Raw genomic sequence first — 25,511 nt, 5'->3', positions numbered from 1 at the left:
TCGTGAGCAGTGCCACTGTGCCAGCATAAAAGGGTCTATCAATCAGGCTAAAGGGAGTGGGCAAGCCGTGGGTTTGTGTTCAGACAGACACAGTTTGTATCTGATACTGCTCCAAAGGAATTGCAAATTGACAGTTTGTATTCAGAGTTGCCACAATTTTCACTAAAAATACTTGCCATTTTTTGGGGGAATATAATGGAGGTTGTGCATGTGACAGGAGCTGCTACACTAAAACCACAGCTATAAGTTCATGCAAATTTCACAGTATTTTTTAAGGAAGCAATTTTGTATCTATTTGCTTCAAAACATTTAGAAACAGTGTAGGTAACATTAACATTCTTTGGACGTGTGTGTGTTGCTCTGACTATATATTTCAAAGGTGGTAAAATACCAGATTTTAAGGATTTTCTTGATTTTTCTACCTGTTTTAGGTGCCCAGGTAACTATTTGCAGCCGACAGATATCACACTTTTACACGTTTTACTGGACAACCATGCTGCTTTACAAACAAAATGTTATTTATGAGCTCCGGACGTCCCATGTAGGCAAACAAATATGTTCGCTACTTTAAGTATGGTCATTCCATAAAGGCTGAAAAATTTGAGTACCAACTTCCTCCAGCTCATTAAGAACACCTTTTTAAGTTCGGGACGTTCATTTGATTGGCTACTGCATTATGGATGTTCTAGTTTTGTTTAGCTTCCATTGATCTAATTAGATCAACACACCTAAAAACAATGATTTGAAAGTGAATTAGTTAGGACAGGAGACAGTGTCCATAGTGACTTAGACTAAAATGGTCCCCTTGTAAAGAGTGGTCGTAGTAAGCTGAAGAATGCAGGTATTCAGCTGTACATGAAAATGTGTCAAATGACTTTGGATTCATTGCCACGGGTCACAATGACATTCCGTCTTGGTGACTCGCCATCATCCCAAATTTTACCCACTTAAAATAGTGTTCCTTTTGATTTCCAAAGAAAATTGATAAATTCTTCTTTTTCACCATTATCCTTATTACCTTCATTTAGTGCGCTACCTTAACCAGCTCTCTTGGCATCAGTCTTGCTATGGTCACGTTTTTAAATTTGGTCTAATGCTGGTCAAGAAGGATGCAGCTCTGATCTCATGGGATAAAGAATCCCATAACACAAATCCTGCCATAAAGACTGCCCCTTTTCTCATAGTTTTAGGTTTGAGTCTAATACACATTACCAGTTTGTTGGCCTTTTGAAGGTCTTTTCCCTGGGTATAGGATGTGGTATGACCTGTAAAATATGTTGGTGCAAAACTATTAAAGCATCTATACAACCAGCACTCAAATTCAAAGCCGAGATCCTCCTTAAGTTATTACTGAGCCCTTGTATTAAAACTGCAACAAGGTTAACTGCAGTATTTTGGGGGCTCTGGAGGCACTTTATTTGTAAGGAGGTAAGCCCAGAAAATAGCTGCAACAGGACACTCAGCATTTTATTTTTGGTGCATTCTGGTCATTTCATGTAGGCTAACAAGTACGTAAACTTTGAACTTTTGTCACTCCACACAATCTAAAAAAATGTCAATAGTTCGCTAAAGAATGATAATACTGTATTTGAAAATATCCTCCCTGACTGACATTGAATTCATTGCCCAGGTTCTCATTGGATGACTGTGACTCACCACCACCTCAAGCTTAAACTGCTTAGATGCAAAGTTCTTCTTGATTTCTGGTGGCCCAGTTACTAAGAAGTTTTTGTTTAGTGCACAATAGAGAAACAGATGGATTTATTCATTTGTAGAAAGCAACTTCCCACCACGTTCACCTCCCGGACTTTCAACTTCATCCCATCTTCAAATGTAAATCCCAGATTTTTTACTTTAGCAGCAAGAATTAGTACTTGTTTTAACAACCACAGGAGTTAAGGTGATCATTCGGCCCTACACCCTTTCCTACCAAACCGAATGAGTGCAGTTTTGGAGGCATTAAGCTTGAACTGGTTGTCATTTATCCAGGTTTCAACATTGTAGTGTCGTGAGACTGTGTATCAAGACCCTAGCTGTTCTGGGCGGGCTCAATAGAGGAAGAACGTAACTTGCTGGAAGGTGTTAAGGTGTGGTTATTAATGGTTAATACATAACCAGAGGGCACTTTGTAATTGTATATTGAGGAATAAAGATGTACAACCCAAAGCTCCATGTGTGGCTTATTCATTTGCATGCTCCCGGGCTTGGGTGAATCCTACAAACATCATGGAGATGATTGTGTAATGAGATAAGAGCCCTAAGGAATGGATGCACACTTGGGTGGCATCAGCGTAGGACTGGGCTCACACATAGGTGTTTGTTAAACAGGTGGAATAGAGAGGCAATCAGTATATTGACTAACAAATTTCACAAGGTTGGTACATGTGGGACTTCACTGTGGGGAGAGACTGGTGTGGACATGGTTCGACGGTTGTGAAATAAATTATTGTAACCATCTAAAAGCAGAATGGCTATGCAGAAGGTCCTTAAACCACAGCAATTACTTCAACTGACCGTGTGATGGTCAATCTGAAATGCACTTAGGTAGGGGGAACTGAAGCTTATAGTGTGTGGAGGAAGGTGTAACTTCACCACTCAGTGAGGAAGGAAAGGATTTCTTTTTGTTTAGTAACCCTCACACACCCTAGTGGTGTCATGCTTCATCATCGGGTCACCCCGACGCCTAGAAGTCGGGGTGGGCTCAACCACAGTGTTGGGAGCTCTTTGAAGATTGTAGAAGACCAGGAGGGCTAAAGAAGTAAAAAACCTATGACAAAACCCCAGTTTCCCTTTATTATTGGGTCTGTCACGGTTATTAAAATAACGTAAAAAATGGGTGGGTGTAGAAGTGTTATGGTCCTAAGACCCTAGTGCCAACATGTTTCAGTCCATACGTGGTCTTAAAGATCCAGGACTTTCTTCAGGGCTCGGGTCGGCCTCCCTGGGGTACAGTAAGGGGGATTCCCTATCCTGTCAGTGAAATCAAGGGCAGAGTAGCTGCTCCTTATGTGTGTGATAAGAAATGTTCTACCACATGTGGGTCTCCATCTGGGAGAGATTGATAAAAAGAGGGAAAAAAACATACAACATTTTTGAGTATACATGCAATTTTTACACCTTTGTTTATCCCAATACGTGCATAATTGAAAGAGCGAGCCCACCAGTGCCAAGTGATGTGCAACTCAGTAGTATTAAAACTCTTTCAATCTTGTGCCACTTTCATCAAGGTCTGTACACTCTCAGGACTTTGTGACAGATTATAGTGGAGTGGCAAGCTTTACTCGAAAACTGACAGTAACAACATGCCAGGTAGTGCGTATTACAAATGAGTCAGAACACTATAAAATCTTTACCATCATTCTCCCAACATCCATTCTAAAACTTCATGTAAATTTGAAACAGTTATGGTGCTCATTCTCTTAACGTTCCATGCATCAACTCACATACTTAGTCTTACCCAGATTCAGTGGAGTCTCCGTGTCTCAGGGGACCGTTTGGCCAAGTGGGGTAGCTCTGTAGTCAAACCCTATAGTATGCCCCCAGAGAGAGAAAAATCTTTTTAGCTTCTTTCAGGGTTCTAATACTGCTAGTGGTGGTGACATCGGGCCATGTTAAGCAGGCAGCGTTACCACGAGGAGTCCAGCGGTTTTAAATGGTTGCACTTGTATGTGTGCGCCCTCTTACTTACTTTGTCAAGAGTCCTGCCCCGCCTTCCAACCTGTTCGGTCTCGGTCCCCGGCTTTTGCACAGTTGTGATCGGGACCAGTGTACTTGTAAGTAGCGTTCGCCCACGAAAACGCCAAGGATTGTCGGCACCGCCCTACGTGTGATGTAGCGACGTGTGCGTGGCGTGGCGCGCGGCTCTAAGGCTCATTGGGATTGTAGTTAGTGCTGCAAGACCCAGAGTTGCTATATGGTAGATAGCGAGAACTGGTTGTAATAAGAGTGGTGGCCCGTTTTCCATTATATGTTGGGCACGCATACATATTATTTCATATTACAGGGTTAGCGGAGGTTATTTAAGTTCAAGGCACTTGTATTATGGGGTTGGTATGTCCCATATACCAGAGTTACCTATCCCAGGGAAGCCGGGTGCGTACGGTCAAAGTGGTGTCGGAAACCGCGGTCGTTCTCAATGGGAGTCTTCAAAGAAATGCCACTGCTGGGAAGAAGAAAAGTGTCTGGTGGAACCCACAGGTGGCTTCTTGAAGGAAGGAACCTGAAAGCAGAGGGGACAGAGTCTGGGTCACTCAGGAGTGATCAGGGGTTCGGTAGACAAATGCCCACCGATGTCGGGAGCTTCAGGTGTGAAGATGGAGACCATGACTCTGCAGCCACGGGGTCCAGGAGACGTCGAGGACGACCAGGAGGGGGATATGAGCTGTCCCACGAAGGATGTCAAGTGCTGAGGGGTCAGTGTCTGGCAGGAGCACCAACAAGCCTTGGCAGCAGCAACCAATGAAAAAGGTTGAGGAAAGTCATGTCTGGCCCAGCAAGGACCAGGAGACTTACCAAGCAAGGAAAGTCAGGGCAGGCCTGGAGCACCCAGGGGAGCCCAAGAAAATCAGTGATGTCCCTCAAATGGACCCACAGGCCAAAGGCACAGGAGTTGCAAGGTTGACCTCTAACAGTTTCACAAAGTCACAGCTTGCAGGGCAGAATGCAAGGAGGCCGAAGATACGAAATGTGCGCAGAGGCTGGGGCTATCAATAGCCCAATGCACTTAGTTGGGGAACGCCAACAAGCAAATACAATTGCAAAAGTATGCGGTGCACAGGGGTTCGGGTTATGCAGTCCCCACGAGGGATAATGGCCTCAAACTGGGTGAGGGGGCAGCTCGAACTCAAGGAACGTAGGCACCCACCTCCTGTGTTGCTGGAGCCTTCGGAGTCCGCAGGCGCTCAGGATCAGCAGACCTGTCAGTTGGGTTACGGTGCCTGCGAATGCAGGGGAGTGACTCCTTCACCTCAAGGGAGATACTTCAGATGTCTTCAATGCTCCACAGGTCCTGCGCGGAGCCTGTATGGTGCACAGGCACGGCTTTGGACGGAGAAAGAGACGAAGTCGGGCCCAGTCGATGTCCAGCGAAGTCCAGACGGTCGAGTTTCAGTGGTTTCTTGCTCAGAATCTTGTCCACATGGAATCTAGGGTCCTAAAGCCAGGTAAGCCCTTTTGTACCCAAGGGAGAGGGTTGGACAGCTTCAGAGGACCCTCCCAGGGGAGAGTCAGGACAGTGGGGAGGCTACTCCCCTGTCCTTTGTCCAGTTTCGAGCAGGAGCCAACAGCTCCCAGGGCTGGTTTGAACTGGACTATGCGCAGGGAAACCAAGTGTGCCCCAGATGCAGACTTTCAGGCACTTTGGAAGTGCACCCACCCATCCCCAATACACTAAATCCTGTCTGGGAGGTGGTCACACCTCCCTGTGACATGATGCCTATTGTCCTGCCTTCTCCTGCTCGAGCGTGGCTCAGCAGCAGGAGGGCAGAAATAGATCTCTGGTCGGCAGCAACCATTTTGTGCTGCCCGGGTCGAGAAGGCTGGTACCGGAAAAACCAGTGACCCCACGAAGCTTGCTTCAGAAGGGTGGAATCATACCTCCACACCGGTTACCGGTGTGGAGGTATGATTCCAAGGTGTTTGATACCAAACACAACATGTTTTGTTGATGCCATTTTCGAGATAGCATTTTATGCGGGCATATAATGCACTTCTACCTATATGTCTGGCTGCGTCACCAACAACCCGGGAGAATGGTCTCCGAAGGCTGCAGAGGGGCTCTGCTTATGCAGGGGCACCCTCTCACGTAAAACCCAGCACCCTGCCTTCAGGATTGACAAGGCCTGCTAGAGGGGTGACTTATAGGTTTTAAGTGTAGTGACCTATAAATATAGAAAATCTATACCCAAAGTAAGTGGTGCAAGCACCAGCTTACACAGGCTGCACATGGCAGGCCTGTAGTTCTATTTTGCACAGCCTCTCATGGGTGGCATAATGCATGCTTCAGGCCATGGGAGGCCATGGGGTACCTATTCCATGGGTACTATATACTAGGGACTTGCAAGGGTACCCTAGTATCCAATCTGAAGTGTACGTAAGTACATGCATAACATTTTAAGGAGAAAGCAGATAGACTGGGGTCCTATTTAGCAGGATCCCAGTTACACTAGTCAAAAACAGTAACATCCAGCAAAAAGTGGGGGTAACCATAAGAAGCAGATCCTACTTTCCTACAGCATGGAAGAAAAATATCTGGCAAAAGTGAACTAAAGGGAAAGTGTGTGAATGGTGGTGGGTGAAAGATGCATATTGTGGAATCAAGACTATGCAGCCTTACTATCTGGCTACCCTGATATTCGTAAAGCTGACACGGGTCTTCTAAGGAGAGCTTTGAGCCGCATCACGTATTGTATTGTTTTACAAATGAAACACTGAGTACCCAATCTCTAACAATTTTGTCCTTGTGGTCCTTGTTTTCCAAGAGACAGACTATGATGAATAGTTCTTTCCCTCTGCAGGTTCAAGGCATACTTGAGCTTAGCTTATTTAACACATGGAGGCAGCTCACTGGATTTTAAATGACCCCTTCTTGTAGATGCCACATCTTACATCTTATGACGTCCACACATTTGAACAGACATTTTCTCTTAACATCAGGCTAACCACCGCTATCATCTTCCAGGCGTTTCCTCAATCTCCTTTTCTGTTTTACTAACACCACACTAAACCCACCATTATTTCTCATCTACAGCAGTAATTCCCTATTCCTCGGCGGGCTACAGTTCAGAATTACAGTGAATGAAAAGTGAATAATCTTTCGGCAACCCCTAAATGCAGGCTGATCATGTTGTTAAAGACACGGATTGGGCGTCGGAACGTTTCATTAGCCAGTTCCTGATGTTTTTAATGCTCCCCACCACTGCAGAATTCTCAAATGAAAGGCTCATGTAGGTAGCTTATTTATTAAGCAAGGTTACAAATCTGGATGATGTCCCACCAGGAGCCTTTCTGCTTAGTCTCCTCATCAACTGTCACTCCTGCCTCCCCGACACTGGATCACATACTCCACATTCTATTCTTACCACACACAAACCTTCCGTTCAAATTATATCACACAGCCAAGCTAAGCACTGACTCCTAATACAAAAGCTTAAGAGCACTACAAATGCTAAATTTAAATCTTTGCTCTGCCTCCTCTTCTGCAGTGTGAAAGTTCAAGGAGTTGTTGTACATTAGCTAGGTAAAGACTAGTTAAACACCTACTCCTCTATTATTACTGACACGTTTCGCTTCCTACAGCCCCAACTGAATAGGATCAGAGTCCAACATCCTTCTCTCTATTGCAACCTATATACATGTGTACTCAGGTGGGAAAGCCTTTTCTGACTGGGAAACTAAGTTAAGGAACACAATTTCACCTTGGAGCTAAACTCCAAAAATCACTTGAAGCTTTGTATAACTATCAAGACTCCGCCCAGTCACCATATTAATAGCAAAAACCTTTGTTAGCCCCTTAGAGTCAAAGCAACAGCATATGCCTTGGGTGACCAATCATCCATAAATTTCACGGACAGTCCGTCATTTCATTGGCAAGTCCGTTGTCCATCATAACTCTTTTTACGGACACCTTTTGCCCGTAATTCTGGGGTTTTCAGGAATCTGCAATGCCTAACGTGAGAAGTCTCAGGAGTTTTACAGCACTCACTGTTGGTGGCTGGCTCACATTTCTTTGAAGTGAAGAGGCTTCAACAGCCCCTCCCAGACTGCCAGTTAGCCCCACTGTCATTCTGCCTGAGGCCGATTCTCATACTGAATGACAACGGGCCATATTGCAGTTACAGCATGGAGTGTGTTGGTGCCTGCATTCTGCTTTTGAAAACAACAGCTTACAACTATGGTGGAATCTATAAGTTTTCAGAGACACTCATATTGGAAGTGTTCTTGTCAACCTATTAAATAGTAAAATTCTGTTTGATGGTCAGAAGGATGAATAAAGAACAAACTAAGTTCAACTTAAGTGCAACTGTAACAGGAGCCATGCTTTGGCGTACCCAGTGCGCTGCATTTTGAAATAGAGGACAGGGCTAATGGCAAAAACTTCTGTGTACTTTGCCAGCCTGCAATTATTATGCCACCATAAAAATGTCAATTTAACTCTGGTGATTAAGGTATCACCTTGAGATATCTGAGCTTTGTCTGATACCTGTTTTAAAGAAGAAGAGCAGAGGGATAATGTGCCTCTTGCAAAGCACAAAGTGTAACAAGCAGTTCAAAAAATTGTTTTTATATAGATAGTTCAGTGGGCTCATTTGGATAATAATAAATGTGTATTGGTAAGAACAACCCCCAACCACTATGTTATATTTTAAACCCAGAGTTTGCATTTCTCCAGACCAAGCATTCTTAACATATAATCGGGGCAACTGGAATTATTCACTTCTCCGGCCGCTGTTTTTTTCTCATAATTATTGATTTGTCGCATTTACCATATAGACTTTTATCTGTTGCATAGTCTGCAAATTTTAACAACAAAAAATGTTTCTAGCTCACATGGATCCAAAGTTACTAGAAGAGTGGCAAATTGTGTTCATGCGTAGTGGAAGGCCCTTCAATGGTCATCTTTCCGTTGATTATTTATGTATTTCGTTGTTAAGCTGGAATTGATTAGGGAAATATTTGCTAAGACTGTATTACTAAGTTTCCACGTATTAAAATTAAAAAATAATAAAGTAATACTACAAAATATGTGCTGCATTATGCCGCATAATATGCCTTTACTTGCTGTATAATGTGGTCAGTCCTGCCGCATAATTCCAGTGGCCCTGCATATAATGCCTACCAGTATGTATGACATGGAACTCCTACATCTTGCAGCCCTCATTGTCTTAAGTAACATTTCCAGTACATTGACTTACACACTTATGAGTCATTGTCTCTGAATAATATGTATGTCATGTGGGGCGCTCTTGACACTACATTGGGTTGAGTACCACTATAAAATAAACTAAATACTAATTGGAGAGAGTATATGGAGAAAAGTGGAACACTGTTGAATACTGGTACTGAGGGAATCCTTGGGGGAATGAGGTCTTTGGGTGGGCGGCACCAACAAAGATTGTCACACCGGTTGGGACCAGCAGTAGAGCCAGCCCTGTCAGGGGCGTACTTGTCATTCCTGTAGCCTTTGAGATGCCCCAGGCCCTAAGACAAAACCACGTCAGGAGCCGATTGTGGGATGGACTGGTAGTAAGACAGTCTATGAACAGAGAACGTTCATTGTATTGTAATCCCTGTTTCTGTACAGTTTTTATTTCAACATTTCTAGTTAATGGAGAATGAACAGCACAATTAGAAATGTCTAACATAGCATGACTGGTGTGTACTAATCCTAAAACTTCTACTGCTCCACTGTAACCTGCCAGGCAAGTGCCTCGTGAAGCAGTCTTGGAAGGATTTCTCCCTCATTACCTGCTGCCGCCATACCGGTGGTCTGACAGCCATATTTTGAGTTTGGCAGTCGGACTGACGCAGTCCCGCTGCAACTGCCAGGGAACCACCATTCCCCAGCGATGTTGCAGCTGTGTGAGGCAGTAATAGGCTGGTGGTGCAGCTGCGGCACCGCCAAGCACATTACGAGTTTCTTCAGTGCCAGCCTTTTTATGGCGGTGAACTGGCCATGAAAAGGCTGGCGGTGAGGAAACCAAGGGTGCCTCAGGGCCATGGGGATTTATGCAGAGGGGCACATAGTGTGCTGTGCAGGAACTTGCTTTGATGTTCCCATTGGGGTGCCTTTTTAATAGGCACCGCCATGGGCACGCCAAAGGACTGTCCACCAGACAAGAACTCGTAATCTGGCCGGCAGTGAGCTTTGGCAGTGTGGGAGCGGGGTGGTGCCGTGTTGCCCGCTCCCACACGGCCAAACTCAGAATCAGGCCCATTGTGTTCAAGAATTGAGGGCATAAGTCAGGCAGTATCGTCTGACAACTTTCTGCATATTCCTTTCACATGTGGATTGGTGTTTACGAAATTCTTTAACTTTGCAGTCAAAGACAGAATAGTAAAGTGGACTAGTTGACAGTCTTGCTGTGGTGGTAAAAGGCAGGTGAAAACAAGGGCTGTAAGCTGTCAGTTTTTTTGTAACATGCAACTTTTAAATACCTGTTAATCAACTGCGCAAATGTTTCAAAACATATCAGCAGTTAGGAAACCAAAAATGGACCACTTGTTTGTAATTTAGACACTTTACTTGGTGATGTTCAAATGATACATATTTGCTGAAACCACATTTCCACACAGTATCATTGGTGCACCATATAGTTTTATCAGTAAAACTGCATGTTGTCATTTTGCTTCCATGCAATGAAAATGTTCTGTATGTAAAAGACTTTTGCCTCCTTCTGACCTACAATAATGTCTCAACAGTGTATACAGTTGCTAGTCTGTAGCTCACTACTGTGCATCAATGAGAATCTGCAGTTTACAGCTCACACAAATGAAACAGACCAATCAGTATACTATTTCCCATATACAGATAAAATAAGGAGGGCTGAAATAGGCTAGCCAGCGCATTATGCAGTATTGTCAACTCCTACTTAATCATTCTGGTCCACAATAATGCCATAACGATCAGCAATCTGCAGCCAATTATAGTTCATGCAGGCTAGTAAATAACCCTTTTCCTGCGTAATGCTCTTACCCTCACATAAGACCCGTCTGCTATGGGTCTTATTCATCACTCAGTACTGTACCAGCCCCTAAACCAGTCATCAACAGCTGAATAGCCATGGAATACCTAAACCAGTCATCACCAACTGAACAGACATGGAATACCTAAACCAGTCACCACCAGCTGAATAGCCATGGAATACCTAAACCAGTCATCACCAGCTGAACAGACATGGAATACCTGAAACTACCGGACACATAAGATGGCCACTCGAAGGACTGCACTCTAGTCCAGCACTGCAGGTCCCAATTAGATACATTCTATACATGCTACTTTACAGCTCACAATGGCACTCAGATATTAGATGCTAGTAACAACATCCGTCCAAGCAGATCTTTCTGACCACTTCTCTAACTAAACTTGCCTGCTCAGCACCATGAACTGTAAATAAAATATCAGACTTGGCAACGCAGTGCAGCAACTATATAAATAGATTATGATCATATGAAATACAACAAAAAAATAAAAAAATAAAAAAATCGGCTTAGTTGCCAAAGCTGCACGCATACCAAAAAAACATGAAGTGCACAATTGTCTCAACCTAAAATAAACTCATTTTAACTTGTACTCATGTGGATTGTCTATTTACTCACTTATATACTATTGCGCGACCTTCTCTGATGTTTCTGTAAAACGTATCTGGTGTCCTGAATTTTGACCTTCTGTTGTGAATTTTGACCATTTGTCCTGAATTTTTACACTCACCGTTCTGAATTTGCACCCATGGCAGTTGGTCACCCTACATATACCCGCAATCATTGCCTAATTTGTGCCGGTGCTTAGCACTGGCCCTTATATCTCAGGGCCGGGTCTACACTCTAGTCGAACCCACGTGCAATTGAGCAATAATTGACATGCGCATTCTCGGAGTATGTGCCACCGTTCCAGCCTCGCACCATCCCTGTGAAGATATCAAACATCAATGCATACGCGCGTAAACTATTTCGAATCTGCCACCCACCTAAATGTGACCCACACACCTCACATTACCGCCAGAAACTGAAACTGCCTGGGGCCTGGGCTGGGTCTAGACGTAGGTCACCAACACCGTCAAACCCCATTTCCTTTTTGCAGTCATTCATTGGTAGTGCGCAAACGTAATGCACTATCAATAAACGATTGCAAAATATAACATTAGCCTGGCACCATCCCTCCTTGGTGAATTGTGAAGATTGTTCCCCAAATAAGACCAGACCAATCAGTAGTTGTTTTTACCCGCGGTCCGCCCATCACACTGCGCAGCTGCAGCGTTAATCATTATCACAGGACAGAAGCAATGAGCGTGTCAAGAAGCAGGCCTCCTCCGTTGCTGATTAATTTAAACTAAGAAGGCTCTCCCGGATTCAAGGTAAGTAATTGATGCCTTTAAAATTAACCCACATTATATTTGTGTACAATTCAAGCTTTGAAATGTACGATCATGTTAAATAATAGTGTGGGGCCCATGGCAGCAGCTCTTCCTGTACTACTCCTGCTGGCTTTTAACTTTTGCAGTGAAATCTTTTTATTAAGTTAAAAGCCAGCAGCAGTGGGCCTCACATGATAAAGCGTGATTTTGCATAAGGAGCAATTTGAATGCTTTGTAGACAAATATCACACTGAACCCTAATACACAGCTGATGGCAGAAAAGCAAGACTATCTGAACGTGCTACTAGACGAAAAATTGCCTCCAGTTGCATGTTCAGGTAATCGTGTTTTTCTGTAATCAGCTGTGTGCCATTGTTCAGTGTTATATACAAAGCATTCAAATGAGTGGAGTGGAGAAGTTAGCTCAGTTGATTAATGCAATTATTGATGCTGGCTAAGTGTACTCAGATTCCAACAGATGCACTCAGCCTTTCATCCTTCCTTCTGTTATTTAAGCCTTGAAACTGGACTACTCATAATGTTCGCCAATTAAATATAACATTTATTGTTGCTGCTATCATTTCGAAGTGAACTTCTCAAGGTGAATGTTCTCCTTGTTGAGATAAAACTTTATTTATCTTTGCTGCACAGGAAGAAGAAATAGTGCTGTTTGTGGTACAGCTCAGCATTTTGTAACGGAGGAGCGCACAGCAAACAAGGCGCTTTATGAGGAGGAGGAGGAGGGGGTGATTCCTCACAGCCTCCCCTGTGAGCACAGGCCTAAAAAGGCACAGTTACTACATCGAGTCGCCAGGGCAGCCTTCATTGGTTGCTTCTGTTCCGAGTTGCAGCAAAGATGCGTCTGATCAGAAGGCAGTTTGAAAGGACTGTGATTAATCCCTGCCCCCCAAGCCGTTTTTATAGCTTTGGGGCCTGGAATACTACGAATTGTCACACTTGTAAGGGGTTGATGGCTAGTAGCTGTGTTTGCACTGTCATTGGCAGGTGGTAGGGGCAATGTGTGGTGCAAGCTGCAGTGGCCCCCCAACAGGAGCCCCAGCACTTATTTTTATTTTACAAATTAAGCACTGCCCGCAATATACCAAATGCACATTACATAAAACACACTCGAAAATAACATAACAAAAGGCAACAAAATACATACATCTAAATACTTCTGAAATTATGACAAAACAGCTGTAGACCATATGAAATCCTAACCGAATGTCCCATTTCTCCAGCAGAGAAGACCTGCTCCATTCTCAGGCTGTTCCCTGCACGCCCACCTTCCCAACACATAAAACCCCTGTCAGACCAGGGGGTGTGCACAAGGGCGAGCCTTACCTCCCACTTCCAACAGACGATCCAATGACGATGCTTCGCCTTCCTTCAAATCCAAACCGATTTCAAAACACCAAGGTCTCCGGTATTGAAGGACTTTTTTGACAGACTTCAATACCCAAAGGCAACCGGAAAGCACGTTTCTATTGATTGATGGGCGAATTGAACAATCACAAGCCACAGTGAGTAGGTGTGCTGCGTCCGTACAATGTGTGATTGGTTAGGAAAATAACCCGCCCCAGAAAAACAGTCCTATTTCCTGCTCCGGAAGAGATTATTTAGCCGCTCCGGAAATGATGGATCTATTAGTACTGAGCCTTTTTCGGACCCTGTCACAATCTCTTTTCTGCTCGACTGTCTTTGAACTCTGGACTGACAGCGCCATCTGCTGGAACAAGAAGCGAGAGCTTCGAGGCTCAGCACAAGGTCATTTACGATGATTGAGAGTTGTACGGAGAGGGCAGACAGACGTGGAAAGGTCAAAATCGTGAGCAGTGCCACTGTGCCAGCATAAAAGGGTCTATCAATCAGGCTAAAGGGAGTGGGCAAGCCGTGGGTTTGTGTTCAGACAGACACAGTTTGTATCTGATACTGCTCCAAAGGAATTTCAAATTGACAGTTTGTATTCAGAGTTGCCACAATTTTCACTAAAAATACTTGCCATTTTTTGGGGGAATATAATGGAGGTTGTGCATGTGACAGGAGCTGCTACACTAAAACCACAGCTATAAGTTCATGCAAATTTCACAGTATTTTTTAAGGAAGCAATTTTGTATCTATTTGCTTCAAAACATTTAGAAATAGTGTAGGTAACATTAACATTCTTTGGACGTGTGTGTGTTGCTCTGACTATATATTTCAAAGGTGGTAAAATACCAGATTTTAAGGATTTTCTTGTTTTTTCTACCTGTTTTAGGTGCCCAGGTAACTATTTGCAGCCGACAGATATCACACTTTTACACGTTTTACTGGACAACCATGCTGCTTTACAAACAAAATGTTATTTATGAGCTCCGGACGTCCCATGTAGGCAAACAAATATGTTCGCTACTTTAAGTATGGTCATTCCATAAAGGCTGAAAAATTTGAGTACCAACTTCCTCCAGCTCATTAAGAACACCTTTTTAAGTTCGGGACGTTCATTTGATTGGCTACTGCATTATGGATGTTCTAGTTTTGTTTAGCTTCCATTGATCTAATTAGATCAACACACCTAAAAACAATGATTTGAAAGTGAATTAGTTAGGACAGGAGACAGTGTCCATAGTGACTTAGACTAAAATGGTCCCCTTGTAAAGAGTGGTCGTAGTAAGCTGAAGAATGCATTGATACATGAAAATGTGTCAAATGACTTTGGATTCATTGCCACGGGTCACAATGACATTCCGTCTTGGTGACTCGCCATCATCCCAAATTTTACCCACTTAAAATAGTGTTCCTTTTGATTTCCAAAGAAAATTGATAAATTCTTCTTTTTCACCATTATCCTTATTACCTTCATTTAGTGCGCTACCTTAACCAGCTCTCTTGGCATCAGTCTTGCTATGGTCACGTTTTTAAATTTGGTCTAATGCTGGTCAAGAAGGATGCAGCTCTGATCTCATGGGATAAAGAATCCCATAACACAAATCCTGCCATAAAGACTGCCCCTTTTCTCATAGTTTTAGGTTTGAGTCTAATACACATTACCAGTTTGTTGGCCTTTTGAAGGTCTTTTCCCTGGGTATAGGATGTGGTATGACCTGTAAAATATGTTGGTGCAAAACTATTAAAGCATCTATACAACCAGCACTCAAATTCAAAGCCGAGATCCTCCTTAAGTTATTACTGAGCCCTTGTATTAAAACTGCAACAAGGTTAACTGCAGTATTTTGGGGGCTCTGGAGGCACTTTATTTGTAAGGAGGTAAGCCCAGAAAATAGCTGCAACAGGACACTCAGCATTTTATTTTTGGTGCATTCTGGTCATTTCATGTAGGCTAACAAGTACGTAAACTTTGAACTTTTGTCACTCCACACAATCTAAAAAAATGTCAATAGTTCGCTAAAGAATGATAATACTGTATTTGAAAATATCCTCCCTGACTGACATTGAATTCATTGCCCAGGTTCTCATTGGATGACTGTGACTCACCACCACCTCAAGCTTAAACTGCTTAGATGCAGAGTTCTTCTTGATTTCTGGTGGCCCAGTTACTAAGAAGTTTTTGTTTAGTGCACAATAGAGAAACAGATGGATTTATTCATTTGTAGAAAGCAACTTCCCACCACGTTCACCTCCCGGGCTTTCAACTTCATCCCATCTTCAAATGTAAATCCCAGATTTTTTACTTTAGCAGCAAGAATTAGTACTTGTTTTAACAACCACAGGAGTTAAGGTGATCATTCGGCCCTACACCCTTTCCTACCAAACCGAATGAGTGCAGTTTTGGAGGCATTAAGCTTGAACTGGTTGTCATTTATCCAGGTTTCAACATTGTAGTGTCGTGAGACTGTGTATCAAGACTCTAGCTGTTCTGGGCGGGCTCAATAGAGGAAGAACGTAACTTGCTGGATGGTGTTAAGGTGTGGTTATTAATGGTTAATACATAACCAGAGGGCACTTTGTAATTGTATATTGAGGAATAAAGATGTACAACCCAAAGCTCCATGTGTGGCTTATTCATTTGCATGCTCCCGGGCTTGGGTGAATCCTACAAACATCATGGAGATGATTGTGTAATGAGATAAGAGCCCTAAGGAATGGATGCACACTTGGGTGGCATCAGCGTAGGACTGGGCTCACACATAGGTGTTTGTTAAACAGGTGGAATAGAGAGGCAATCAGTATATTGACTAACAAATTTCACAAGGTTGGTACATGTGGGACTTCACTGTGGGGAGAGACTGGTGTGGACATGGTTCGACGGTTGTGAACTAAATTATTGTAACCATCTAAAAGCAGAATGGCTATGCAAAAGGTCCTTAAACCACAGCAATTACTTCAACTGACCGTGTGATGGTCAATCTGAAATGCACTTAGGTAGGGGGAACTGAAGCTTATAGTGTGTGGAGGAAGGTGTAACTTCACCACTCGGTGAGGAAGGAAAGGATTTCTTTTTGTTTAGTTACCCTCACACACCCTAGTGGTGTCATGCTTCATCATCGGGTCACCCCGACGCCTAGAAGTCGGGGTGGGCTCAACCACAGTGTTGGGAGCTCTTTGAAGATTGTAGAAGACCAGGAGGGCTAAAGAAGTAAAAAACCTATGACAGAACCCCAGTTTCCCTTTATTATTGGGTCTGTCACGGTTATTAAAATAACGTAAAAAATGGGTGGGTGTAGAAGTGTTATGGTCCTAAGACCCTAGTGCCAACATGTTTCAGTCCATACGTGGTCTTAAAGATCCAGGACTTTCTTCAGGGCTCGGGTCGGCCTCCCTGGGGTACAGTAAGGGGGATTCCCTATCCTGTCAGTGAAATCAAGGGCAGAGTAGCTGCTCCTTATGTGTGTGATAAGAAATGTTCTACCACATGTGGGTCTCCATCTGGGAGAGATTGATAAAAAGAGGGAAAAAAACATACAAAAATTTTGAGTATACATGCAATTTTTACACCTTTGTTTATCCCAATACGTGCATAATTGAAAGAGCGAGCCCACCAGTGCCAAGTGATGTGCAACTCAGTAGTATTCAAACTCTTTCAATCTTGTGCCACTTTCATCAAGGTCTTTACACTCTCAGGACTTTGTGACAGATTATAGTGGAGTGGCAAGCTTTACTCGAAAACTGACAGTAACAACATGCCAGGTAGTGCGTATTACAAATGAGTCAGAACACTATAAAATCTTTACCATCATTCTCCCAACATCCATTCTAAAACTTCATGTAAATTTGAAACAGTTATGGTGCTCATTCTCTTAACGTTCCATGCATCAACTCACATACTTAGTCTTACCCAGATTCAGTGGAGTCTCCGTGTCTCAGGGGACCGTTTGGCCAAGTGGGGTAGCTCTGTAGTCAAACCCTATAGTATGCCCCCAGAGAGAGAAAAATCTTTTTAGCTTCTTTCAGGGTTCTAATACTGCTAGTGGTGGTGACATCGGGCCATGTTAAGCAGGCAGCGTTACCACGAGGAGCCCAGCGGTTTTAAATGGTTGCACTTGTATGTGTGCGCCCTCTTACTTACTTTGTCAAGAGTCCTGCCCCGCCTTCCAACCTGTTCGGTCTCGGTCCCCGGCTTTTGCACAGTTGTGATCGGGACCAGTGTACTTGTAAGTAGCGTTCGCCCACGAAAACGCCAAGGATTGTCGGCACCGCCCTACGTGTGATGTAGCGACGTGTGCGTGGCGTGGCGCGCGGCTCTAAGGCTCATTGGGATTGTAGTTAGTGCTGCAAGACCCCGAGTTGCTATATGGTAGATAGCGAGAACTGGTTGTAATAAGAGTGGTGGCCCGTTTTCCATTATATGTTGGGCACGCATACATATTATTTCATATTACAGGGTTAGCGGAGGTTATTTAAGTTCAAGGCACTTGTATTATGGGGTTGGTATGTCCCATATACCACACGACTGCTGCCATCATGTTGTAGAAACGTGGCCTCTCAGTGAAGTGTCCAACGTGTGTTTAGTGTGAGTGGACTAAAAAGAGGTTTTGTAAACGAGGAATTAAAAAAATTATTAATAACCAGATCATATACCTCCATTTTATTTTGCTTAAAGACAGGCCGACTCCTTAGCCTAATCTAAGGTGACGTATTTCTAGGAGCTGTCCAGGGCATGTGAACAAGACTCATCTGTTGAGTTGGCTCCATGGGATATAATCGTTCAAACCCACTACGTGTGTCTTCAAACGATACACCCACCTTTGTTCACGTTCCAGCAGTCTGTGCTGTAAGTTGGTCGTGTCTTTCACCTTTTCTATAATGGTCCACCTGATCTCAGTATATTTGTGTCCCTTTTCTTGGTAATGTGCCGTGAGTTTTGTGGCTGTTATTGCACGGCGTATTGTGCTTCTGTTCTCGCTGATGCGGGTCTTAATCTTACGGCTTGTCATGCCGACATACATTAGATTACACGGGCACTTGATGAGGTATACCACTGCTTCAGAGTTGCAGTTAGTGTGGGATCTTTGTTCCCAAGGTGAGTTTAGTCCTAGTTCAAGGTGTTTAGTGTGTTCTGTGAATGGGCATGCTACACAGTTCCCGCACGGATAATGACCCATTACTGAAGGAGTATTCCACAGTGTAGATTGACTTATGTGTGGGGGTATTCGTGTTCCGCTGTGCACCAACGAGTCTCTAAGACTTGTGTTTCTTTTGAAAGAAAACATGGGCGTTTCAAAATGAAGTTTATTTGATGTAAGGATTTGCCATTCCCTATTTATTATCTTCTTTACATCATTAGACGATGAATTGTATGTAGTGACACATATGAGTTGCTCAGGTTGTGTTTTCACATGTGTCTCTAAAAGGGCCTCTCTAGGAGTGTTGCGTGCTCTCTTGTTCGATTTCTCAATAATTTTGGTTGGATACTTTTTATGTTGTAATTTCTTAGTGAGGAGCACTGCCTCCTTTTTGTATGTCTGAAGGTCAGAGCAATTTCTGCGCACTCTTAAAAACTGGCCCACTGGCAGATTTTCTCATAGTGCGCGTGGATGTGCACTGTTAAACCTAAGCAGGCTATTTTTGTCAGTAGGTTTGGTGTAAAGGGAGCTAGCTAATGTGCCCTCTTTTGCTGTGAATGTGACATCTAGAAATGAAATCTGTTCTTTATGTGTGGTCATGGTAAAGCGGAGATGGGGATTCAGACTGTCAACCCACTCTTTTAATTCAATAAGGCCTCCTATGTCACCCTTCCATACCATAAAGATGTCGTCGATGTACCTATACCATTTATAGATGTTGTTGGAGAATAGGTTCTGGGTCCAGATGTGTAGATTTTCAAAATGGCTGACATAAAGACGTGCTAGGCTTGGGGCGAATGTGCTGCCCATTGAAGTACCATGTACCTGGAGGTAAAGTTAATTCTCGAACTTAAAAAAAGTTCTGCGTGAGTGCCAGATGTATGAGAGTAACAATCCACTCTATAGGTGCTGCCCACATCCATTCGTCCATTTTCAAGATTTCTTCCACTACTCTGATACTCTCCTCTTGTGGTATATTTGTGTATAATGCCTCTACATCAAGGCACACTAGGATATTTTCATCAGGGTTGTACTCTACATCTGTTAGTAAGTTGAACAGGTGTTTTGTGTCCTGTACATATGACCTGATTCTCATTACCAGTGGGCATAAGAACCAATCAGTGTATTTTGATAATGGCTCTAAGAGTGATCCAATGCCCGAAACTATGGGTCTGCCCGGGGGTGGGACTTTGCCCTTATGGATCTTGGTGATCGTGTAGAAGAGGGGAGTACTAGGATCCTCCTGGTTCAGGAAATCGTGCTCCTTCTTTGTGATCCACTCTTTTTCCAAAGCATCCGCTGTGAGTGTGCTAATGGTCATCTTTAGACGTGCGGTGGGGTCTCTGTTGATCTTCTTATAGTACCGTGTATCTGGAAGGAGATTCAAGCACGCGGTTCTATATGCGTTTATGCTCTGGACAACTGTAGCCCCACCTTTGTCTGCCGGCTGTATTACAATGTCAGTTCTGGTCTTTAGGGTTTCAAGGGCTAGGCGTTCTCTGGTACTTAGGTTGTTAAATCCATCTTTCTTGGGGTGTAGTTCCTCCACTTCTTTAACCACTGCTTCCTCTAAGGCCAGGACTTCTGGTGGCATCAGGTTTGAAGGGGGGAAAAAAGTAGATTTTGGTCTCAGGTTTGTGTAGGTGCCATCTTCTAATGGTCTCTCTTTCTCCATGAAGAATGTCTTCAGGCAAATCTTTCTGATAAAATCGCCCAATTCACAACGTAGATGGAACTTGTCTAAATACGTTGTAGGGACGAAACTCAGTCCTTTCTCTAGGACACTGATTTCTTCCATTGTGAGGGTTTTTTTCAGACAAGTTCACCACTAGTCCTTCTTGCTGCTCGGGTCTGGTTGTTGCGGGCCTTTGGAGTAATTCCATGAATTCGTCTGTGTCCAGTCTTCTTCCCATTGGATCTTTCTGTTCCTGCATCTTCCTCGTCTCCTTCGTCTTCCGCCCTGTCCTAAAAAATGTTGATTGTAGTCAGGTTGGTAGTATGGACCAGTAGGAAACTGAGGGGGGCCTTGAAACGGCATCGGACCATATGGGCCTGGCCATGGGTACATCTGTTGGTGTCCATATCGTTGATTGTAGCCTCCTCTTAGTGGTCTTCTCCCTTTCCCCCGCCAGCTTTTGTTTGACCCATCGCTAGATCAATCGTCATATTCTGAATCAGAATTTGTTGATTGGCCACTGCGTGATGATCCTGATTCCGAGTTTTCTTGGTTCTTGTAGTCGTCTTTGATGTAGGGGTACACAGTCTCATGATTGAATTTCTTCAAATCCTTCTGTAGTTTATTGATTTTCTTCTGCATGAGGTAATCCTTATGCTCAGTAATCTCCTTGTTCACTTCTAATTTCTTCTTATATAGAGTCAGCTTGATTTCCATTATCAGCGAATCCTCATTGGTTTTTATTTTGATCAGTAGCGCCTCTGCAAGGTTTTTGGCTGTATTTATAATTAAAATTAACCAATCGCGTGAGCATCGCCACACGATTAGTGACCACTCTTTTTTAAAAAGGAGATCATCTAGAAAAATTCTTGGTGCGTTGGTCATCAACAGTCCTGTTGGCGCTGCATTGCCACGGAGATAATCGCTCATGATTGCTCCGTGTAGAAGAATTTTCATTTGGCTCCGTTTAAGTTCTTTTAGTTCATCCCAGTTTTGGGCTTGGGACAAGTTTTGGCTAATGTTGGTGTCAGATAAAAGGGACGGTCCAGCTAAAATTGCTGATGCCATGTCATCCGAGTTGCCAATCCCTAATAGTTCTGCCATGTCTTTATATCAATGGTTTTCTGAATGAGTATCAGATAAGAAGGACATTGGTAGTAGATGGGGTTGTCAATACATGCTTGAAACCTGAGTAATACTAGGAAAACCTAGTCAGAAAAAAAATTCTGAGACTCACCCTACAGCTGTGCGCTGCACTAACCGTATGTAAACAAGGAGGCTTCTTGAAAAACTTTTTCAATGCCTGGAGGGTAGAGAGGAAATTGGGTCGGAGTAACTCCACCCAAATGAAATCATTAAACCACAGCAATTACTCCAACTGACCGTGTGATGGTCAATCTGAAATGCACTTAGGTAGGGGGAACTGAAGCTTATAGTGTGTGGAGGGAGGTGTAACTTCACCACTCGGTGAGGAAGGAAAGGATTCCTTTTTGTTTAGTTACCCTCACACACCCTAGTGGTGTCATGCTTCATCATCGGGTCACCACGGCGCCTAGAAGTCGGGGGGTCTTAACCACAGTGTTGGGAGCTCTTTGAAGATTGTAGAAGACCAGGGGGGCTAAAGAAGTAAAAAACCTATGACAGAACCCCAGTTTCCCTTTAATATTGGGTCTGTCACGGTTATTAAAATAACGTAAAAAATGGGTCGGTGTAGGAGTGTTATGGTCCTAAGACCCTAGTGCCAACATGTTTCAGTCCATACGTGGTCTTAAAGATCCAGGACTTTCTTCAGGGCTCTGGTTGGCCTCCCTGGGGTACAGTAAGGGGGATTCCCTATCCTGTCAGTGAAATCAAGGGCAGAGTAGCTGCTCCTTATGTGTGTGATAAGAAATTTTCTGCCACATGTGGGTCTCCATCTGGAAGAGATTGATAAAAAGAGGGAAAAAACATACAAAAATGTTGAGTATACATGTGATTTTTACACCTTCGTTTTTCCCCAATACGTGCATAATTGAAAGAGTGAGCCCACCAGTGCCAAGTGATGTGCAACTCAGTAGTATTCAAACTCTTTCAATCTTGGTCTGTACACTCTCAGGACTCTGTGACAGATTATAGTGGAGTGCAAGCTTTACTCGTAAACTGACAGTAACAACATGCCAGGTAGAGCGTACAGGTTGGAAGGCGGGGCAGGACTCTTGACGAAGTAAGTAAGAGGGCGCACACATACAAGCGGAACCATTTAAAACCGCTGAGCTCCTCGTGGTAACGCTGCCTGCTTAACATGGCCCAATGTCACCACCACTAGCAGTATTAGAACCCTGAAATGAGCTAAAAAGATTTTTATCTCTCTGGGGGCATACTATAGGGTTTGACTACAGAGCTAACCCACTAGGCCAAACGGTCCCCTGAGACACGGAGACTCCACAGAATCTGGGCAAGACCAAGTATGTGAGTTGATGCATGGAACTTTAAGAGAATGAGTACCGTATCTGTTACAAATTTACATGAAGTTTTAGAATGGATGTTGGGAGAATGATGGTAAAGATTTTATAGTGTTCTGACTCATTTGTAATACGCACTACCTGGCATGTTGTTACTGTCAGTTTACGAGTAAAGCTCGCCACTCCACTATAATCTGTCACAAAGTCCTGAGAGTGCACAGACATTGATGAAAGTGGCACAAGATTGAAAGAGTTTGAATACTACTGAGTTGCACATCACTTGGCACTGGTGGGCTAGCTCTTTCAATTATGCACGTATTGAGATAAACGAAGGTGTAAAAATGACATGTATACTCAAAATTTGTTGTATGTTTTTTCCCTCTTTTTATCAATTTCTTCCAGATGGAGACCCACATGTGGTAGAACATTTCTTATCACACACATAAGGAGCAGCTACTCTGCCCTTGATTTCACTGACAGGATAGGGAATCCCCCTTACTGTACCCCAGGGAGGCCAACCCGAGCCCTGAAGAAAGTCCTGGATCTTTAGGACCACGTATGGACTGAAACATGTTGGCACTAGGGTCTTAGGACCATAACACTCCTGCACCAACCTATTTTTTACGTTATTTTAATAACCGTGACAGACCCAATAATAAAGGGAAACGGGTTCTGTCATAGGTTTTTTACTTCTTTAGCCCCCCCGGTCTTTTACAATCTTCAAAGAGCTCCCAACACTGTGGTTGAGCCCACCCCGACTTTTAGGCGTCGGGGTGACCCGATGATGAAGCATGACACCACTAGGGTGTGTAAGGGTAACTAAACAAAAAGGAATCCTTTCCTTCCTCACCGAGTGGTGAAGTTACACCTCCCTCCACACACTATAAGCTTCAGTTCCCCCTACCTAAGTGCATTTCAGATTGACCATCACACGGTCAGTTGGAGTAATTGCTGTGGTTTAATAATTTCATTTGGGAGCAGTTACTCCGACCCAATTTCCTCTGTACCCTCCAGGTAAAGTTTTTCAAGAAGCCTCCTTGTGTACATATGCAAAAGGTCCAGCATATCCAAAAGGTATCCCATCTCATCTTTAATATGTCTTAGAGCATCATTCCAAAACACTAGTACTGCACTTTAGGTGCCATGGCTCAGTCTGAACCCAGATTGCATAGGTGATAGAACACTTTGCAATTCCAGATATTTTGGTTCAACACAAGTTTTCCTGAATTATGGGCAGTTCCAGAAAATTGTTTATAGTTCCAAATTTGGACAGCACAAAAGTGCCCCAATCGGGCTTTTTAACTGAAGGAATCTTATCATCATTCATCATGAAAGTCGGAACATTTCCTTTAGAAAAACGATAATTCTACCAGGTATAAAATTAGTGGGTTTAATCAAGGGGTTGTAGTATCCCAAAAACCACGCTGTGCGGAATCTACTGAATTATCTGCAGACAGAAGACTCCTCAAGACATCTTCCTTCTCATTAAGCATGGAATCTGGAGGGAGATTATATCTAAAGAAGAATAGGAAATAGCTCTACTATTTGTAAATATTAATTGCAATATCAGGGCATTTAGTGGTCAGGACAAAATCTGCTATATGTTGCTTTATATATCCATAAGAATTAAGTGCCTTACACAGATCTAAAGATGTCGTGATGGTTGGGTTAAATTCAGTTCAATGCTTCTTTTGTTTATATCTGGAACAATCTTAATGTTTTTCCCTAGCTGAGAACAGGAGGCAGTCATGAACAGACACAATTCCCGTATAATGGGGTTCTTTTAAAGCTCGAATACAACCTGGTTTGAGAGGATATTTTAATTGAATTACACGAAAGAAAGCTTACCCTAAAAAGCACAATCGTTCAGAAATACATAAAGATGGTTCCAGATATAAATGAAAGAAGCATTGAAATTAATTGAATTAATAGGAGATAACAGTTTTATCTAAAGGCAACATAGCAAGTAACAATTGTAGGAAGCTGGCTCTGTATATACTATACCAAAGTGAGGTCTGGTGTGCACAGAGTCTAGTGGAACCCCAAAGGTAGGCATAGGTAAAAGTAGATAGCACCGTACTCTCTTTTTGTGGTAGTGTGGGTGAGCAATATGGCTTTATCAGAGGGTAGTGTTAAGCATTTGTTGTACACACTCAATCAGCAAATTAAATCACACACTTAAAGACCAAACTTCAGACCAATTGGTTTTGCATAAACATATTTCTTAGTTATTTTATTTCCTGGAACCAAGCACTCCTGGCACAGGTAAGTGATAAGTACTTTGCAGTAATAATACAGTTTGTAAACAGTTTTTATTGCAGTTGTATATATACTTGTGGTTTGGTTACAGTAGAACTACTAGTAATACAATGCTTTGAAATATTGCACATATTCTTTGTATTGGCTTTTTAGTATAATGTCAAGTAGATTACTTTTCTTACACAGTACAGTATACCTGGATACTGCACAGGGATATTTCCTGTAAACAGGTAAGTAAAAGCGTTTTGGTTATTTTGTTAGTTTTAGAGGCTTTTATAGATTCTCCAACTCCACACTTATCACCGAAAAACAGTCAATGTTATCCTATGGAGGAAAATAGGGTTATCGGTTCAAAGGTAAGTATTTAGTTGTGGGAGTTGGTATTCTGGGGGTAGACTCAGGGGTCCCCCAGGGTCAAGGATGCACTCTCAGCTGCACTAGGGAGGCTGGGTGCAGAGTGCTGAGGCCCAATTTTATCCAATTGGGGATAGGGGAACTCCAGTTGGCGTCTGCTTACCCGCAGGCCACAGGGCTGTGGGAGCAAAGCTCCTGGTCTTAAGTT

General features: G+C 43.2%; 1 protein-coding gene across 1 annotated transcript in view; it reads right to left on the bottom strand.

Moving 5' to 3' along the window:
- The window catches only part of NDUFS5 (NADH:ubiquinone oxidoreductase subunit S5), a 103,687-nt gene extending 90,085 nt beyond the window's left edge, over positions 1–13,602 (bottom strand). Inside the window, exon 1 of the mRNA XM_078680762.1 lies at positions 13,416–13,602. The gene's annotated coding sequence lies outside the window, so the exon portion shown is untranslated. The remainder of the gene's footprint in view (positions 1–13,415) is intronic.
- Between the last annotated feature and the right edge of the window lie 11,909 nt (positions 13,603–25,511).

The sequence above is a fragment of the Lissotriton helveticus genome, chromosome 3_1, assembly GCF_964261635.1.
Source record: "Lissotriton helveticus chromosome 3_1, aLisHel1.1, whole genome shotgun sequence".
Lineage (NCBI taxonomy): Eukaryota > Metazoa > Chordata > Amphibia > Caudata > Salamandridae > Lissotriton > Lissotriton helveticus.
The sequence above is the reverse complement of the archived record's forward strand: the minus strand, read 5'-3'. Positions and strand labels throughout refer to the sequence as shown.